Here is a 21,483-nt window from a genome sequence, read left to right on the forward strand (position 1 = left end):
TAATGGCCAATTAATGATAACTAAAAAGAAACAGAGAGACTGAAGACAGAACTTTCAACCATGATATGAGTACTGTTGCTGCATAATTTGTCCACCAGGGGTCACAGCGCAACCCCCATCTCGGCAAGATGGATGACTTGAAATACGTTTCTATATCAAGTTGAATTATTTTTATTTCTATAGAACATTTAAAAACAATCTATGTTGTGCCAAAGTGCTGTAGGTCAAAATAATATAAATATATAGTAAAAGTAGAGACATTGGCCAATGTTACACAATGTTACACAAAAAATAATCAGAATCAGACTGTGGTTTATTGCCAAGTAGGTTGACCCTACAAGGAATTCTGTTTGGTATAATGGTGCTCCATGGAAAAACAAGACTAAGCAACAACCAAGTTCAAAAAACAGTGCAAAAGTTATACAATAATCTAGTAATAAATATAAAATCACTATAAATGTTAAATATATGATGTGCAAAGCAGAATAGTCTGATTAAATAGATAAATAAAATGTGTTCCTGTGTGTGCAGGGTCAGTACAGAGATGCATCTAATAAGAAGCGGTGTAAGGCTGAATTAGCTCCGAGACGGACTGGGGACCTATGCCATGTATCGCCTTAGAAAGAAATAAGAAATCTTTAAACTGTATTCTCAGAAATTCTCAAAACTTAACAGGTAGCCAATGCAATGCAGCCAACACAGGGGAAATTTGGTGTCTATTTTTTGTTGAGAGCCTGGTAGCACCGTTTTGAACAAGGTGTAGTCAGAATAAAGATGCTTCTGGTAAACCTGGGTACAGAGAACGGCAGTAACCCAATCAGGATAAAAGCAGGAGTAACTCTCCAGGTCTTTGGCTGAAAGGTGTGGTTTAAGCCAGGCTATTGAACTCAGCTGACAGAAACACCCCTTCACAACAGTATTTATTTGTTTATCAAACTCAGTGATGAATCAAAGATGACACCAAGATTTTTAGTATGTGACTGGAAGTTTTCTGAATGAGGCCCTAATTGTTCTCTGAGATCATGAACAGTGACCAAAACTCATTACCTCTGTCTTGTTTTCATTAATCTGGACGAAAGTCATTGCTGTCCTGTTCTTAATATCCTCCAGACAGTTAGAAAGGGCCACCAGAGAGCAGCAGTCACCAGGTTTTAATGGCAGATAGAGCTGCGTATCACCAGCATAGCAATGATATTTTACATAATAACGTTCACAAATAGAGCCCAAAGGAAGCATGTATAGAGGGAATATGAGAGGGCCTGTATCACAGGACTGGATATGTTTACAAATAAGGCCATAGTACTGAAGGGGTGTGGCCATCCCACACAGTGACAAGCCCATTCATTCACCTCATCTAGGCCTTTTTTTTTCCAACAATATCTTTATTAAAATTTTAAAAAATACAGAAATTACAGAAGTTTGAGTGCTTCCACATCGAAAGGAGCATCCAAGGCAACTAAATTATTGTATAACAATCAATCAACCTTCCTTGCAAATCAGACATTTAAAAGATGATAGAAAAATATTTAGGTGGAAGTACAAAATATGACCTGTAAATAATAACTTAATCAAATAAAAGAAAAACACAAAGCCCAAAAAAACCCCCAAAAAACATAAAAATAAATAAATAAATAAATAAAAAACCCCAACAACAAATAAGTTTCTCTATTTTCCAAGGGTTGCTCAACTCCACCTCAATTGTACTGTTCTGTATTGTTCAAAATTACAAACTCAAATTTATTTAGTTTAGGAAGCTGCAGAGGGCCGACATCAATTACATCTCATCTGCCTCATTCACAATACTACTAAGATCCACATTTTCCATATATTGCATAAAGGGACCCCAAATGTTTTGAAAAAGTGACAGTTTTCCCTTGACAATGTAAGTAATTTTCTCCATAGGTAAAGTTGTGGACAGTTCCTTTATCCAGTTAATGAGTTTTGGTTTACTGGTCTTCCTCCATGAGAGTGCTATGACTCTTTTTGCTAACAGTAGACATAAGTCCATGGCGGTAATTATCTTTCTAGACATAAGATGTCCATCAGGATATAAACCTAAAATAAATAGTTTAGGGTCAAGATCTAATTGTATACCCAATATAGTATCCAGAGCTTGTTTGATCTCTTTCCAAAACAATTGTACTTTATTGTATTCCCAGATACAGTGGAAGAATGTCCCTTTCTCCTCTCCACACCTGAAACACAAGTCTGGGCTATCACCATTATACTTATTAAGCTTTTCTGGAGTCACATATGTCCTCATTAGCCAATTATATTGCAGTACTTTAAGACGGGTACTGGTAGTTTGTGTTTGTGCTTCAGCACATGCCTCCTCCCAGTCTTCGGAGGATAAGTCCTCCTGTAAGTCTTCCCTCCAGGCATTAAGTTTCCCTAAAGAAGATTCAGGGGAACCCTCTACTAATATATTATATAGTTTGGAGATTATTCCCTTTCCAAAGCAATCTTTTTTCATTTCTGTTTCCAATGTGGATAACGGAGGGATTGACAAGCATTGATTTTGAGATAATCTAATAAAGTTTCTCATTTGTAGATATTTAAATCGATGTTTGCATGGAATATCATACTTGGCAATCAACTCCTCAAATGACATCAAAGTCTCATCCTCTGATCCCATGAGGTCCCCTATTGTCTTTAAACCTTTGTCAGCCCACTTCCTAAAACCAGGGTCTGCTCTGCCTGGAGGGAAAAAATGATTACCCCATATTGGGCTGAAGCGTGCGAGAGAGGTGGATTCACCCAGATATTTCTTAACCTGATACCAGATTATAATCATATTTCTGACTATAGGATTTTTTGTCTTTTTTTTCAACATTTTGACTTTTGCTGAATATAGGTATTGGGGAAGGGGAAGAGGTACCGAGCAGTTTTCGATATTCATCCAAGGCGGGAGGGATTTATCTGTAAAATAATACATCATAGTCCTCAGTTGAGCTGCCCAATAGTACCAAAGTGGATTGGGACATTTGAGGCCTCCTCTTTCATACGGTAAGTACAAGAGTGATAAACGCAGCCTCGGTCGTCTATTATTCCACAAAAAACGTACAAAAATTGTTTTCAGGTGTGAGAATAAATTAGCAGGAGGTGACAATGGAATGTTCTGGAACAAGTACAGAAGTTTGGGCATTATGTTTAGTTTAAGAACATTAATTCTTGCTATAAGTGACAAGGGCAAGGGTTTCCATCTATCTACAGATGAGATGATGGAATTTATCATAGGGGTGTAGTTAGCTCCAACAATGTCTCTCAAACATGGCACTATCCTAATCCCGAGATAGGTAAAACAGTCTACCATTTTGAATTGGAAAGAATTTCCGGCACTTCTTCTCTCTTCTGAGTTAAGTATCATTAATGAAGATTTTTCTTTGTTCACTTTATATCCTGATATCCGTCCAAATGTGTGTAATAAATCCAACAAGGCTGGGATAGAATCTTTCAGTTTTTCCAAAAAAAGGATGACATCATCTGCAAATAAAGCAATTCTATGTTCCTGTTGATTTACTGATAAACCAGTTATGTTTTTATGAGACCGCACCGCAATGGCAAACGGTTCAATTGCTAAAATAAACAATAAGGGGGACAAAGGGCACCCTTGCCTACATCCCCGTTTAATTTCAAATGGTTTAGATATAATTCCATTTGTCAGTATTTCAGCATATGGTTCATTATATAGAAGTCTAATCCACCGACAGAAATTATCCCCACAGCCAAATCTTTTTAATATTTCAAATAAGTAGGGCCACTCAACTCTATCAAAGGCCTTTTTGGCATCCAGTGATAGTAAAGCATTGTCTGTTTTTCCTTCCTGATTATGAAGAATATCCAACACTCGTCTCACATTATGAAATCCCTGTCTACCTGCAATAAACCCATTCTGGTCACAGGGAATTAGATCAGGTAAGAATCTCTCCAGTCTTCGAGCCAAAATTTTACAAAGTATCTTTAAATCCACATTAAGAAGACTTATTGGTCTTAGGTTTCCACATTTATTGCACGGTTTACCTGGTTTGGGTAGTAAAGTTATCAGAGCTCCTCTTAATGAAGCCGGAAGGATTCCCTTCTCAAATGAATCCGCGAACATGTCAAAAAGAGGGGACAGCAATTTAGTTTTAAATTTCCTATAAATTTCTGTCGGCAGCCCATCTGGGCCTGGGGTTTTACCTGTTTTCAAATGATCTATTGCTATAGATATTTCCTCCTTTGTTATAGGTGTATTAAGGTCTGCACTTATTAGTTCTGAAATGCTAGGTATCTGAAGGGTATCTAAGAAGAGATTTTGCTCTTGTCCCATATGTGTTATGTCTGAGCTGTATAGTTTTTCATAAAAAAAACTTAAAAGTTTTATTAATTCCTAGAGGGTCAACAATGATCTGTCCATCACTGTTTACAACTGAAGTAATGTTTTTCTCATTTTGTAATTGTCGGAGGCGCCAGGCTAATAATTTCCCGGGCTTTTCCCCTTGGTCATAGAATGATTGTTTAAGACGCAAAAGATGTGAGGCTGCTTTAGAAGCAGAAAGTTCGTTATACTGTGTTCTTAGTAATAAAAGCTTTTGATGGACTCTTGGACAAAAGGTTTGAAAGTATTCTCCCTCAAGCAGCTCAATCTCCGCCTCCAACTTTTTTGTTTTCTTATAAGTTTGGTTTGCTCTATAACTTGTAAAACTAATAATCTGACCTCTTACGTAGGCCTTAAATGCTTCCCACCTTGTGCAGGGTGACGTTTAATCCGTATTAGTTTCAAAATAAATATTTATTTGATTGTCTATTTTTGTTTAAATCTCCATCTAGGGGGATCTCTTTTTAGTCTTAAATCTTCATATATTAATGAGTTTGGCGAATGGTCAGATATTAAAATGCTATCGTAGTGACAATCCTTTATTTTGTACCTCATATTGCCAGAAACTAAAAAAAAAAAAAAAAAAAAAGTGTATTTGAGTAGCAGGAGTATTTTAAGACCTTGGGGTTCATATCCCTCCAAATATCCCTCAGATCAAGTTCTTTCATAAAATGTTGAATAGTTTGTCTACTTTTAGGATGCGAGAAATCAATACCTGAGCTCCTATCCAATTCTGGATTCAATGTACAATTAAAATCCCCTCCTATAATAAAGCTACCAGACAGAGATGATGCTGTCAAAAAAAGATTATGAAAAAACTTTGGGTCGTCAATGTTTGGAGCATAGATATTTATCAGGATTATTTTTTCCGTAATAAGTGTGCCCTGTAAAATAATATATCTCCCCGCCTTGTCTTTAATAACCCTTGTCACATGGAATGGTATAGATTTGTGGATCAAAATCATAACACCTCTTGCCTGAGAGGTGAAGGGTGCAGAATATATACTGCCCTGCCACCTCCTCCTAATCTTCGCCTCTTGACTAGACAACAGGTGTGTTTCCTGAAGTAGCATGATATCAGAGTGCATAGATTTCACCCTAGTCATTACTTGTTTTACCTTCTCCAGTTTTTGTAGTCCTCTGCAGTTCCAAGAAGAAATTTTAATTCTTATTCCACCAGACATAACACACAGCACTAAATGAGCTTCCCAACACATTTGAAATATTAAAGGATAGAGAAACAAATAACATCTGAATGTCAAAAACTACACCCACAACAATAAGTATTGAACATACCCCTTTAACTTGAACTTTGGTACCCATTTCCCTCCCCCTATATATACTGGTACCTGTCTAACAGCTAAAGGTTGTTCCACCCAAAAGTGAGGATCAACCGACTATGCCTAAACACCTTTCCCCCCTACCCCACCCCGCTACATAAACAGAAAAACTCGTTATTGGATACATTAAGAAAATTAGGCTACTAATAGTAGCTGTAAGCCTCTGGACCGATAAACAAATATAACAAATTGGCCTTTCTCTTTCACTCTTCTTTTAAAACTTAAAGCTCAGTAATTATTCCTTCATGCCAACACACAGCATGTCAATGATTACATTCTCAACCCAGTCCACTTTCTGACCTCAGAGCCTTCACAAAATTCTCCGCTTCACCTGGCTGGTTAAAGATGCGAGACTTTCCGTTGTATGTCACTATCAGTCGTGCGGGAGGAATCATGCCGTACCGGATCCCCATGGAGCGAAGCTGTTGTCTCACGGCGTTAAACTCTTTCTGTTTTCTGTGTACACCGGTCGCCAGGTCCTCATAAAATCTCACCGGACGGTTCTTGAAAAGAATCTGTCCCTTTGCCCTGGCAGCTCTTATCACGGTCATTTTATCCTTGTAATTTAGGAACTTCATGATCATTGTCCTCGGTGCAGCGGTGTTTGACGTATTCTTCTGGCCGATCCGATGAGCTCTCTCCAGCGTCAGAGCGGTATGTAGCGGTGCCAAGTTCAGAGCCTCCGGCAGCCAGTTTTCCAAGAAGACGCACGCGTCCTCTCCTTCCGCGCCCTCGGGCAGGTTAACAAGTCTCAAGTTAGAACGTCGCGATCTGGCCTCCAGATCCAGCACTTTGTCTTCGAGATCTTTGTTGTTATTTTCAAGAGTCCGTGCCTTTGCTTCCAAGGTGGTGATACTATCTTCTGCTGCAGATATCCGGGCCTCCGCCTCACCGACCCGCTTAGCACACTCATTAACATCCTTCCTCACAGTCTCTATTGCTGACAAAATACCGTCCAGTTTGGAGGAAAAATCCGATTTCAAGTTTGCAATAGCCGCCAGTACTGCGTCTAAGCTTTCGACCGTCTTTCCCCTCTCATTTGGCTTGTCAATTTTCTCCTCCATCACCTGACAGGTGTTGGTATTATTCTCGCTATCTTCACCACTAACATTAGCTTCACAGCTAGCCTCGGAGCTCGACTTAGAAGTGAAGTTAGACAATTTCGACTGAGTCGGTCTACTAATGTTTTTACCAAGTTTCTTTTGCGAGAGAGGCATCACTACTGGTCTTGTTCAACGTCCAATAAACGAGTATTATTCAGGATTTTACAGAAACATAGCGGAGCAGAAGTGGGCACGTCTTCTCAGCAAGCCGCCATTACCGGAAACCCTCATCTAGGCCTTTTACTAGGGATTTAAGGTCCTGGTTTTCCTCTCAGACCCTAGAACACACTGCCAGGCTCAGATTCCCGATCCCACATCCTGCTGAAGCCCTTCCCAAGATCAGACACTAGTTTTGTTTTCCTTGTTCTTATAGTAAAATGATGGTCTTTGACTTTTATACATCATCACTGTTCTGTTAATTACACATGACCTAATCTAAGTATTACACAAACCAAGCATAATTACTTAGAGATGTCATGAGATGGAAAATCCTTATTCAGTTAATTATTTTCCCCACAGGTGCTGACAGTGTGTCTACAGTGAAATGGGCCTGTGTACAGAGAGGATGATCTGTAACAATCCCATGTTCCTATGGTGACAGATATAAAACTCATGTGAAATACTGGTGCAGAGGGTATAATGTGAGGTCATGTACTCCCATAGTACACACTGACTCTCCACTGGAGGGTAAAGTGTGAGTCAGAGATGATCCTGACCAGCGAGTCTTCACTGTGACCATCAACAATCTGACAGCTGTAGGAATTATTAGCTCAGGTATATTTTAATATCTCCACCAATATGTTTTGAAATTAATTAACTTTTAATTAATTATTATTTGATGCTGATTAGTAACCAATTGTTATGCCGAATGGTCGGCTCCTCCAAACTCAAATGCGAATCCCAGTGAGTCTGTTAATGTGAGACTTAAATGGGATTCATTAATAACCCGTATCGCTTAATAACTTGGGTTAGTAGGCTCGTCCAGCGAGCTGGGTCACCAGGTAATGTAAACGATCGGTAGCGAAGCTCCCCTCACGGCCAATGAGAGAGAGTCTCGCGATATTTCAGGCGAGTTTGAGGTTTCAGAGCGTAGTAGCCAGATCGCAGAGGCAGGGACTATTGTGAGCACTCAATGACGGAGGCTGAAGTTGTGTAAAAAGACATGCATTTATTCCTACAACTAACATAAGACAGACATTATACCTAACAAACAATAAACATGAAATAACGGAAAAGACACAAACGATGTAATCATGAAAATGCAGTGACCAGATTTAAAATGATTAACCTAAAAAGGGAAAAACTGTTCTGCAAAGCAAGCAGTTTGTAGGAATATAAACCTAAAGGAATATAGCAGGTGAATAGGACAGTTTAGGTTGTTAGAAAGGAAAGGAAGTTGGTTTACTTGGATGCAGGAAAGAGGGAGGTCTTTGCAGTTGGTTGCAGTGGCTGATGAGCTGATGGGTGATGGCTCTCAGGGAGGCGCGGTGTTTGCAGCGGTTGTTGGAGTGGAGTCCCGTACTGGTGCAGAGGGTATAATGTGAGGTCATGTACTCCCATAGTACACACTGACTCTCCACAGGAGGGTAAAGTGTGAGTCAGAGATGATCCTGACCAGCGAGTCTTCACTGTGACCATCAACAATCTGACAGCTGAGGATTCCGATCGGTACTGGTGTGGTGTGAAGTATAGTGGAGCCTCTCTGATTAGGTTAATCTGTCAGTCACTGATGGTAAGATGTCTGTACTGCAGACTGTAGCCAATGAGATGCACAGTATGTAACATGTCACTGAGTCAAAAAGGAAGGACCTTAACACAAACACTGATGGAAAAATGTTTTAATATTTAAAAAATCTGCATTTTAATTTAATTCAATATGATAAACGAGACTTGGAAGAAGTAACAGTGTCAGCTAAATCGGGCGACTTCATGAGGTTAAATATGATAAGCAATATGTTAAAAAATGTCAGGGGTTGGCCAAACATTTACATACAGTATGTATGTTGTAATGGGCTGATATTCATAAACATTTCATTGCTGTGGAAATCGTTGAGTGTTTTACCTGTGTGTTGAAGTCCTCCAGGGCTGTCAGTGGACAAACAGGAGGTGACGGGTGTGGATGGAGACAGTGTCAGTGTTACTATGGAAACAACAAAAGACAAAGGATGTGGTGTAAGATTGGGGGCTCCTGTGCATCAGAGAGATCAGTGAGTTTGCATGGGAGGCCTGTCCTGATCAGGAATGACACAGAAAATAAAACCTTCATTGTGACAATGAGTGGGCTGGAGAGGAAGGACACTGGCTGGTATTGGTGGCTGGTTGTGGAATCCTGCAGATTCCAGTTCATATTACTGTTAAACATAAGTAATTGATTTAAATCTGCCTGTGAATTATTTATGCTTGAATATAAATAGATACATACTAATCAACCCAGCAGTTTCACTCACGAAGGGGTTTGTGCTTCTTTGTGGGGATAATCCCCTATTTATCAGCTGTTGTGAAACAGAGTTATTTATTGGGATTATTGTTTCAATGATAGTGGCACGGTGGTCCAGTAGGCGGCGCTGTTGCTTAACGCCTCCATGTTTAGGGGTTTGAATCTGGCTTCTGCTCTGTCTGTGTGGAGTTTGCATGTTCTCCACATGCTGTGTGGGTTTCCTCCAACAATCCAAAAACGCACAGTCAGGCTAATTGGTGTCTTTAATATTGAATGTGTGTCTTCTAGTTCATGATCAGTCTGTAATATGACAAAAATCACAGCATTTTCCACAGACATACAGCCAGTCACTTGTTATGTATACAAATCCAGACAAATCCATGTAGCTTGCAACATAATTCAGGCATTTTTTCATCTTTGTGAGGATGAATTGTTACTAATGGTGTGCAGACTGACTAACATGTCTGTAGGTGGTTTTTCATTGCAGCGTAGACCAGTGTTACAGTTGTACTCTGTAATATCTGTTCCAGTGCTGCATCCATCCATTGTCTGAAACTGCTTGTCTAACTCAGGGTCCCTATGGGCGCAAGGCAGGGAACGTCCCATGACAGGGTGCCAACCCATTGCAGGACACGCTCACACTCCATTCCCTCGCACAAGCACACCTACCGGCAATTTGACAACTCCAATTAGCCTCAGCATGTTTTTGGACTGTGGGGGGAAATCAGAGTCCCTGGAGGAAACCCCACAATGACACAGGGGGAGCATGCAAACTCCATACACACGGAACTCCAGCGAAGACTTGAGTACACGTGCCAGAGGAGTGAGGCGACAGTGCAAACCACTGCACCACCATGCCACCCTGATACAATAGATACATTAAAATATGTTAATAAAATCATTTATCTCACCTGTTCACTATCAGTGCCCTGGGATGTGAACACTAATTCATTGTTCTCCATCTAATCATTTTCTCTGTAGAATATCTTTCATAATTTATATTTCAGTTTCAAGAGTGACCTTTTCTTAGTCTTACTTACTTCAGTCAGAATAGATTCACTGTTTTGTTCTTCAGGTTTAAATGTGATATGTGTGACTGACAGACACACTGGTGTATTATATGTCTCACAGGTGGGAGCAGGTTCTGGATGCTGTACTGAAAGCTGGGACTGGTGTGTTTTACCTGATTTGCACCATCATCACCATTCAGCTGCACTGGACCTCCTGTAGAAAGCGGGAACCAATCAGAGAGAAGCAGAGGGTCTCCCTGGATCAGAGGAAGCTGGCAGAGGAGATGACCTTCGTGGAGCAGAATGAGTCAGACGAGCTGTAAAATAAACGGTTATGCTAACTGCAGTGAGGCCTCTCTCACTCGGCCCTGCTCAGTCTGTACAGTCATAGCATGAGAGTCAGTTAAACAGAGGGGATGATTATCTGCTGGCAACCTGTACAACCACATATTGGCCACTTATTCACAAGTGCTTTGCTGCCACCTGCTGGTTAATGTTTAATAATCGTTATCTTGTGAAGGTAAGACTGGTTTTTATTAAATTGTCTCTTGATTCTGAAAAAATATGGTACTATGCAAAAGTCTTGGGCCATCAAAGAAAACGTTTAATGCTATTTAATTGGGTTGTGTATATTTGCTCAGAACAAAAACACAATTATCATAAAAATATATGCAAATCAAAAGTGACACAATAAAAACTAACAAGAATTTCTTCTTTTCTCCATAAAGTTACTGATGCCTTGTTGGATCGCTAGATGAACCACGCTTTGGATCCTAAACCTCTCCTCAGGGGCATCCCAGCCATTCCATGTATTTGTTAAATTCCGCCACCAGCTCACTTAATTAATTAATTTAATTAAACAAATGTTAATGATGCATTGATTAGCCATAGGAGTTGTGTTATGAAAATATATAGGTCTATTGGATGGTTGGTGCAAATATTTTACTAACTTTAGAAGAGATTTTGAAATGACTGGGCTGCCACACTTTGACGGACAAAATATTATAATTCTAGACCAAGATGAAGATCATTTGAACATCATTTTCTTCGACAGCCCAAGACTTTTGTACAGTTTTGTATGTGTCTTTTATACTGGTCATAATTTGTTTAAATACATGATTAATAAATTGATACTTTACAAAACATTTCATATTTTTCTGAAATTGGTAATTATTAAAAATGAATTTCACAAACTTAAATGGTTTGGCTGCGATGGGCTGGCCCCCCATCCAGGGTTGTTCCCGTGCCCATTGCTTCCGGGATAGGCTCCGGACCCCCCACGACCCAGTAGGATAAGCGGTTTGGAAAATGGATGGATGGATGGATGGATAAATGGTTTGGAGTTTTTAGGTCACCCCTCCACGTCAGAGCCCACCAATCAGGGACTCTTTAAAAGAGTGATGTAATCGGGAACGCCCACTTTTCAATCTGCGGTACAAATACACCAGCTTGTCTCTGCTAACAACAGCCTGTGCATATCAGTTAAGGAGGAAACAGTACCACATACATATTGGCCAACATCAAATGAAAATGTAACACACGAAAACAGGACCGCCCACTTATCACTCTGCGTAAAATCACACCAGCTTGTCTCAGCTGACAGCAGCCTCACATATCAGCTAAGGAGGAAGACGGCATATCAAAAGTAAAAAGAAAGACACCATCAAATGAAAATATCCCTGTGTGATCTATTGGTTTCTGCTTTCACTCCCATTAAATGACAGTAAGTCTAGTTGGTGTCCGTGGTGCTGAAAACCTGGATCAGTAAATTCCAAATGAAACTTCTTTACCTGATTTAACTGTAACTCACTTATTTTGTTGGCAATGATGCTTTGTTGAGTCTAGAAAGGCGCAAAGTGGGTTTCAGATAAATTAAATGAAGTAGTTTTGCTTAAAAACCAAAAAGCTTTGAACAATCAGTTCAGCTTTGGACTGTAGTGCTTCACAAAAGTAAAATCCATCCAGTTAAATCTCTTTATCCCCAAGTCAAGAAGATATCAAATGCAGAAGCACATTGTGGGAGATACAAGGTGCAGACACATTAAAAGCACTTTTTTGTGTGAACATTATAAAACAGATTGATACACATTAAGCAGTTTGTAACTTTACATCCAGACCTACATCAGTCAGAAAAAGCAGGCGATGACCAGCCCATCCAGCAGCTTCATCTCTGATTGTACAGAATCCCTTGTCAGCGTAACTTCTGAAGTCATGACTAAACTAATTTCCAGCTCTGCCTTCAGTTTCATCTGTTAAATTAAATTAGGAACTAAACTAAACTAGGAGGGAAATATAGTCAAGCTACTTAAGTAGCCGAATTTTGTGTATCCACTAGAGGGCAGCCACACATAGATTCCCTTATGAATGGTTCTGATGCTTCCGGAAAGCACTGCACAGAGACCCAGGTATGCCAGTGAGGAACGGATAAAGAGCAGACGGATCCAAATACTAGCTGTAATATATAGTATTTTCAATGAATTTAAACAAATTAATATAACAGTGTCAGAGTGTCAGATCCATGTGACTTTTTATGATTGAAGAACTTTGAAAGCCTGAATATAACTGAGGAGGCCCACGGACCCCATTATGTGTGAAACATCATTGTGGTGCTGAGAGAAACACAGGACTGCTGATAAGACCCAGATGAAGTGAATTACCTGACTTTGCCCCCACCCATCCCCCCCCCCCCCCCCCAGGATACCCCCACCCCTCCCCCCCCCCCCCCCCAGGATACCCCCACCCCTGTCATACAGACACCTTCCTAACGGACCTCTTGATTTGTGCTGATCCACACATATGAAAAGGACCTACTGCAGTGACATTTTAAAACTGTATAAAACATAATAAAGACTGAAACAAAGGCCTGAGGTCAGACCCTCTGTATGTAGCACACAGTGTTTCTGCAGAGTCTCACACTCACATCCTGTATGACGACTTTTCTGCTTTTCAGAATAAGTCTGATTTCACTGCTCTTTGCTCATTTGCAATATGAGGAAGTAACAGTTTAGAACACTAGACTTATTTGATTAATTTGTTTGTAGTTTAAAATCTGTGAGCATGAATGATGCACTGTGAAGACCAGCTATCAATAATTTTGCTATGAAATCATGTTTCTAAAATGATAAGATTCTAGATGAAATCAAAATATTTATTCCTGGTAAGAGCAGGACAACAGCAGCATCAAACTGTTTTCCTTTTTACAGACAAGAAATAGACAGGAAATGCATCAGTGCACAAACAGTTTATGAAAATCAAAGATAGATGGATGATTTTTAAAACATTTAAAACCCACAAAAAGGGAGGCAGTGAGGTTAAGGAGAGTCAGGAAGTGAGTGTCAGTCTCCACAGATCTGAGGTCAGCGATACACACATAAGGCTCCTCTGATGCTCCTCTTCATCCTCTTCTTCACTGATGGGCCTCCAGGTGAGGATCACTTACTCTGGGACTCCACCATTCAGCGTAGTTAAGATGAAGATACATTTTGCACAATATACTTACTACATCTGTTTGTTTATATTCATATTGTTCCATGAAGTTTGATCACTTCCCGATTATAGTCTGTGGTGGTAGCATGTTGACCGACTGATTTTAGAATTGACTGCAGTCTTCTTTGTGTCCACTATGTGGCAGCAGTATAAAGGAAATATCTTATTCTGTCACAGCTGCTGGTGTGTGTAAAAATTCACATACTCTGATAACAAGTAATTCTGCCTCCAACTGTTTGTCAGGGATCTGGGCAGGAATGAATTACATGCCGACTGTACATACAACAGAGATAGGCTCCTGGGAGAACTTTGCCAGAAGTTGAAACACGACTTTAAGAATGACACTGATACAGAGTACTCAGCTGTTTGGTTGAAACTAAATCTTGGTCTGGATTTTTACATTCTGGACCTGAACTACCCACTGCTGCACTGACCCCCACCTTCTTCTTTTTTTTCCCTTTGTCCTGTCCGGCAGCTTTAGCAGAATCATGGTCTGAATGCACTGCTGTGACAAACATGTTTGCTTTACCATGAGGGGTTCTATAAACTCTGTATAGGCCTCTCATGTTGATCGATTTCATTTTTTAAATTTAAAAAATTTATTTATTTCATTTTTAACCCGTAAAGTATTGCAGTGGGTGAGCTGGCCGAAGAGGATGGACAGATTAGGAGGGAAAAAAAGAAGGAAAAAGAAGAAAGGAGCAAGTGAGATGAAATGAAAGTTTTTAGCGGGTGTCTCTAACTTTGCTCTGCCATTGCATGCACACCACTTCCAGGGCCAGCCTTGCTCTCACGCTGATATACTGTCAGATTATGCACATCTTATATGTTGTTTTAACCCTTAGCGTATTAGTAAAGGCTGTTTTGTACTTACTTGATGTGATGGTCCACTTTACTGTGGCCTTGAGCCACATTAGAAATTTATTTCTGATATATTTAACTTAATCCTCATTTTTCTTTTGCCCATGAGCACGAAACAGCTAAATAATTAGCATGATGCAGAAGTTATTCTCAGACAGGCACTTAATCTAAAAAGCAGAAATGTCATCATACACGATGTGAGGGTGAGACTGCAGACACACTGTGTGCTGCATACAGAGGGTCTGACCTCAGGCCTTTGTGTCAGTTGTTATTATGTTTGATTTGTGATTCTCACCTGGAGGCCCATCAGCGGATGAAGAGGAGCATCAGAGGAGCCTTATGTGTGTCTCACTGACCTCAGATCTGCGCAGACTGGCACTTACTTCCTGATTCTCCATAACTTTGCTGTTTCTCTGTCTTTATCTGTTACTCAGGAGTCCTGAAGTCCAATGAAAAATCCGCTTTCTCCTGTCTATTTGGCTGATACAAGTTCTGCTCACTTCTGCTTGGGTTGCATGGATCACCAGCCACTTGTCACCAACTAACAGACCACAGCCTACCTGACCAATGTCATAACTGGTGCACCTAGGTATAAAATTTAGTCTCACTGTCTCCAAAAAAGGTCACTGTCTGGAACCCCATGGAACCACATTTTTGATTCCTTAGGCAATTTTTACACTATGTGACAAACAAAAACAACACACAAGTTTGTCTCAACACAGGCTCCATAGTCAAGAAAGCACAGCAGCACCTCTACTTTCAGCGGAAGCTGAGAAAAGTCCATCTCCCATCCTCACAACATTTTACTGGGGAACTACTGAGAGCATCCTGAGCAGCTGCATCACGGTCTGATTTGGGAACTGCCTCGCCTCAGATCATAAGACCAGCGGATAGTGAGGATAGCTGAGAAGATTATTAGAGTCTCTCTCCCCTCCATCATGGACATTCACATCACACGCTCCATCCGCAAAGCCACCAACATTGTGGATGACCGCACCCACCCCTCACATAATCTTTTCACTCTGGCATCTGGAAAAGCATTCAGGCCTCCACAACCAGACTCAGAAACATGGCGCCTGACTACTGAACTCTCAGGGACTGATCTGATACCACACACAACACACACACACATACAGCTGTGTAATCATATCTTCGTGGGGACTCTCCATTCATTTCTATGGGGAAAACTGTAATCCCAACATGACAACTTTAACCCCTACCAACCCCTAACCTTAACCATATGTAACCAAACCAAATACAAGACTTTTGGCATTTTTAGTTTTTTGACTGTATTTACAGATCTTTGTGAGTACCTGAAAATGCCCCCCAAAACATCAAAATAACGGGGTTTTTGTCACATTGTGGAGGACATTTGGTCCCCACAATGTAATATACACCTAATCCACACACACACACAGAGTAGGTATTTGAATCTTTGTGGGGATTCTCCATTCATTTGTATGGGCGTAACCCCAATCCTAAATATGGCAACCTTAAACATTGCAGTAGTTACCAAGCAGTAACAGTAAGCAACCAAATAAAATGCAAGACTTTTTGAATTATTCCTTTGGCTGCATTCAAAGAATTTAATAAAATTCAGTATCTTCTTACTTTCGGGACCGAAAACATGTCCCTACAAAGTCGAAATAACATGTTTTTATAGCACTATGTACATAACCACCCACCCAAACGCGCGCACACACACACACAAACAGGCCTACCTACAGTATACCCTCCATAGATTCCTGAATGAAATATCTGTAAAGCAGTTATTATGGCATGGCGTTTGGTTTGAACATGCAGTTTTTAAGAATATTGCGCTAATTCTAAACGAAAGACTGCACTAATTCTAAAATGGCTATATAAGCACTTTATTTACCATTAAATAAATTATAAATCAAACCAAAATTTAGTCTCTCAAAAAACTTGTATATGACATATCATTGTTCACATTATGAGAAATTAAAAACACCAGGACACAGAATGTGAATAACAAGAACTATAGTGTTCTTTCTCAAAAGCGTACCTACCAACGTGGCTAAAATGCTAATTGCGTTCGTCAGCTATGGAAAAAAAACAGCGGGGCACCCCAAACATCGCGGTATTACGCATTACCGTAATACTGCATAGCAAAGACATTGTGAAATAAAAAAATTACAGTCAGTATTTATAGACAGAACTGCGTGGTTTCCCATTGACAAGTAGATACATGGTTTACGGGCTTGAAGGCGGTTAGATCAACAAATCCAATCACGCCCAGCCAGAACAAGCACGAGCTAAACATACTACTATTGATTGGTTCACCTTCAAATTCGTCCCGCCCTGACAATTAATTCTCGTTTTCATTCGTTGAAAATGGCATCAGTACACATCTTCATCCTTTCGACCAATGAAAAATTTCGCTGGTTTCCATAGAAACAAAATCAGTGCAGTTTGAACATAAACTTTCTGACAGAGCAATGGCGCAGCGGTGAGAAGCATCTCTTCGTATGTTTCTTGCTATTTCTTCAGATTATGTTTTGTTAGCATAGTTAATTATATATTTCATTGTATGTCGTGATATAGTTCATGCAAATATTGCCGCAAAATATAATTGAAATATATTTAAAATTAGTAGCTTAAACTGTAGATGCTGTGGCCATTTTTCGTAATGTGATTGTTTATATTTAAATTGTAAGAGAAAATAATTGTGTTAAACTTAAAAACAACAAGCCTTATGGTTGATATGATTGGTTTTACTCATCCGGTCTGTCGTAATGCGTTTCATCTGAAGATGTTATTCTGAAAAGAGCCCCTATACGTTTACTTTTTAAATGTCCCATGTTGTTGAAGTAAGATTAACCGTTTGCTGGGTTCATTACCATGGCGATGTTATAACGTACCGAAGTAGCGTCCTGATTTCGCCAGCGTTACTGTATAGGTTGTGAAACAGTTTTAGCAATTTGGCCGCTTCTATCGGAGTAGCCTCGATGCCACGAGCAGCCAATGAAGGCTCCATCCCTTTCCATAGGCATTCTTGGTGAATAGCATTTAGCAAATGTCTGGAGTACGTTGAAAATACAGTGTCTAGTTTGGCTTTGAGAGTATCACAGACGGCTAGTTAATTATGTTAACCAGAATGAAAATTCCGAAAGCTGTTTCCTGGACCAACGACCAGCACTGGGGAGCCTGGGACCTGTGGGACGAGGTGATCGACTGGGGAGAGAGGAAAGGTTTGGAGGAGTGCTCACCAGCGACACCCCCCACTGTCCAGGCTGGGGAGGTTATGGGGGGACTGGGAGGTGTGACGGACTGGTGTAAGGGAGGTGAGGGTGTGAGAGTGATAGGCAATGCTGGCATTGTTTCTGAGACTCTTCAGAGAGGAAACTGGCGGTGTAGAGATAGATGTGGGTCTGGTATAGATAGAAGATGTAGAAGTGGTGGAAAATTAATATTAAAGTTGAGCTTGTAGAGCTCTTGACACAGAGAAGAGCCAAAATACAAGGAAGATGAAGCTGTTGTTCTTCTGCTGCTGTTTGGGGAACATTAAATGTTTGAAACAGTATCAAAGATAATGAATTAAGTGTGATAAATTTTGAGATGTATAGTGGAATGTTTATTAATAATTGTTAATGTGGCGCCCCTGAACCCCCTCGGTTGGCCGCCCCTGCCGGTTGTGTGGGGTCGGGGATGAGGACTAATCGGGGCCAGTCGGGGATCTGGCCCCGGTGCCGGGGGGGCCCACTCCTGCACGCCCTTATTGCTCTCCTGGGCCGGACACCACATTTCATACAACACTAGAGCTTTGAGGGGCAGTGGGGAGGTTTTACTTGCACATTAGACAGCACATGACACTAGGGCTGAGGAGGTGGGTTTAGGCAGGTGGGGTTCTGCCGTCTGCCAGTGGTGGGGTGCCCGTGCCTCGACTGTTCACCTGCTTTTTGCACTTTAGTTATATACACAGTCCATGCTACATTAGGGCCTTGGGGTGCAGGGAGGGGGATGGGGGACTCTGCCATCTGCCAGTGGTGGGGCCCTCATACTCGAACTGCACCCACTAATTTTAATGTATTGTAGACATAAACACACAAGTCTCTCACACATGTACATGCACACTTCACATTAACATGGGACGGGGAATCAGTGGGGGCTGAGAGGTCCCCCCTAACTCTCTGTCTCTGGCCCTGCGCGTGTGGGGTGGCCCGGCAGGTAGAAGACGGCCCTGGCCGGTGTGGGCCGTCTCCTCTTGTGGGCTGCGGGCTGGGTGGTCCTTGGCTCTGCTGCGCCGTGGTGGGGCCCTGGCAGGCGGTCCGGGGTATCTAGGGATGCTCTGAGCCCTTCTAGGCGAATTGTAGGGTTCGGTCTGGGCTGGGCGGGGGGTCTGCCGCTCCCCGGTTGACGCAGGTCCGCTCCTGGGTGGTGGGGGGGGGGGGGGGTGCACTTTGTTTGTATGGGTCTCCCTTAGATCATCCTGCAGTGTCGGGGAGGGGGGGGACGTGCCGGGTCGCAACAGTGGGCGGTGATCCGTCCTGCCGGGGAGCGGGCTGGGGGGACCGTCCGCCAAGGGAGTGTTCCCGGTTGATGGGGCCCTTTGGCCCTGGACCCGCTTCCCTCGGTGGAGGGCTTGCGGGAGGGACTGGGGGGCTCGCTGTCTGTCCCCCCTATGCGGACCTCCTTTTACAGGGGTTGGGCCCCCCTTAGTCCCTCGTGGGCTCCCTCTCGGGTTGGGCGGGTGGTTGTCTTGTGGACATATGGCCATGGGCCGTGTGTTTCTTATGGTTGTTTGTACTCTGTATTCCCCTACACTTTATTTTCTCCATCCCACCTTTACATCTCCAGCCCGCTGTTCCTGGGAAAAGCCACCTGCCAATCATCCTTGGAGCAGCAGTCATTCTCAGGATCTCCTACATCACAGATCACCTAATAAACACAGGACCTGTCGACGACTGGAGAAAAGGAGAAACGCTGAAGCACACTGGGCATTTTGGAAGCATTTCATCATAATAAATTACCTTTGCCTTTACAGTTTCTGTGTACAGTTTCATTATAGTAAATTGCACTTAGTTGTGATTACTCAGTTACAAAGACAATGGGTCACTCTATAATGGGTGATGGTATGCTTTTAGCTGTGCTTCCACAGGTTGTATCTGCCTTAGTAAATGACTAAATGTCTTTTTCACAAGTGACTTTGATTATGTTTGTAGAATTAAATTAAAGGTAAACCTGTACATTGGTTAAAATAACATCTGACTGCTACAATAATACATCATACAGCGTCTTTTGTACTAATGTGCTACCTTGAGACATTCAGGTTGTATAATGAACAATTTTAATAACAATTGTGTTAAGTAATTAACTTTCAAAATCTATCAATACCATGCAAAAGTGTAAAGTCAAATTTATGAGATACTTATTACAATAAACGGAAGTAGTCTGTTCCCATTTAAAGAGGCTTTACATCATACAGCTTCTTATACTGGTCTGGTTGGTGGGTATAAAGGATCAATTAGAAATCTTCCTCCTCCAAATGTATCATATCATTTCATGAGTTTTGGTAGAGTGGGGGTAGCAGGATAATAATAGGATTTACTGGTTATTTTTGATACGGTAAAATCGCAAGACGCAGAAAAATAAAAATTTGTGTATGGTCAGAATTATCAGTGGTAGGAGATTTTGTCCCTACTACCATCTGGGAAAAGAACATTCTGGTGCTTATCTGTGAAGAAGCAATTTCAGGAGATATAAATCCTTGCAAAAAGTAGTCTCCCACTCTATAAATAGGGTGCAATTTGTTTTTTCACGCAGTGGAAATGGAAATGTTTTTTTAATGTTGATGACGACTGTAACTGGTCAAAAGGTGGCGCCAAAGATCCCCAGTAATGCATCGCCCATTAATGTACAGATATCCCCCTGCCTCACCATGCATGACTCCTCCAATGGTGCTGATGTTTAACAGTACATTCATCCTAACTATACAATTTGATATCTGGTATCGTCCTGTCAGTTTTAACCCGTTTCTAAGTCCCGTATGGTTTAGGTAGCTTTTTTTCCAAAATGATGACCATGAAATTCAGCACATATAACAAATATTGAACTATAGGCATTAATTGAAATGCTCTCTCTCACAGACACACACATATTAGATGTCTATGTCTTTGAAATTGTTTAATACGAATTAATCTGTTTTATAATGTTCACACAAAAAAAGCTTTTGTGTTCACATTTTACAACCCCAAATCAGAAAAAGTTGGGATGGTATGTAAAATGAAAATCAAACTGAAAACAGCACTTTGTTAAATTATCTTTGACCTGTATTACATTGAAAACAATACAACAGCACATTATTTAATGTGTTCCTCGTGAATTTCATTGTTCTTTTTCAAAGACGTATTCCAATTTTGGTTCTTAGAACACATTTCAAAAAAAGTTGGGACAGTAAAGCATTTAGTACTTTGTAATGTCGCCATTTCACAACACTTAAAAGACATTTAGGGACTGAAGACACCAAGTGATGTAGTGTTTCAGGTGTAATTTTGTCCCATTCTTCCTGCAAACAAGTCTTAAAGCGGACAACAGTACGGGGTCTTCGTTGTCACATATTGCGCTTCAAAATGAACCACACATTCTCTATTGGAGACAGGTCGGGACTGCAGGCAGTCAAGTACCCATACCCTCTTCCTCAGCCAGGACTTTGTAATGTGTGCAGAATGTGGTTTCGCATTGTTTGTTGAAAAATGCATGGGCGTCCCTGGAAAAAATGTCTTCTTTAAGGTGACATATTGTGCTCCAAAATCTCTATGTACTTTTCAGCATTAATGGTGCCATCACAGAACTGCAAGTTACCTTTGCCAAGGGCACTGACACAACCCCATACCATGACAGACCCTGGCTTTTGGACTTATTGCTGGTA

At 41.1% G+C, this 21,483-nt stretch overlaps 1 long non-coding RNA gene across 1 annotated transcript; it reads left to right on the forward strand.

Moving 5' to 3' along the window:
* Nucleotides 1–17,025: 17,025 nt before the first annotated feature.
* LOC125740385 (uncharacterized) lies at nt 17,026–19,596 on the forward strand. Its single transcript, XR_007397610.1, has 2 exons — nt 17,026–17,081; nt 19,413–19,596. It is a non-coding gene; the product is annotated as an uncharacterized LOC125740385 (long non-coding RNA).
* The last annotated feature ends 1,887 nt before the right edge of the window (nt 19,597–21,483 follow it).

Source organism: Brienomyrus brachyistius, chromosome 4 (genome assembly GCF_023856365.1).
Source record: "Brienomyrus brachyistius isolate T26 chromosome 4, BBRACH_0.4, whole genome shotgun sequence".
Lineage (NCBI taxonomy): Eukaryota > Metazoa > Chordata > Actinopteri > Osteoglossiformes > Mormyridae > Brienomyrus > Brienomyrus brachyistius.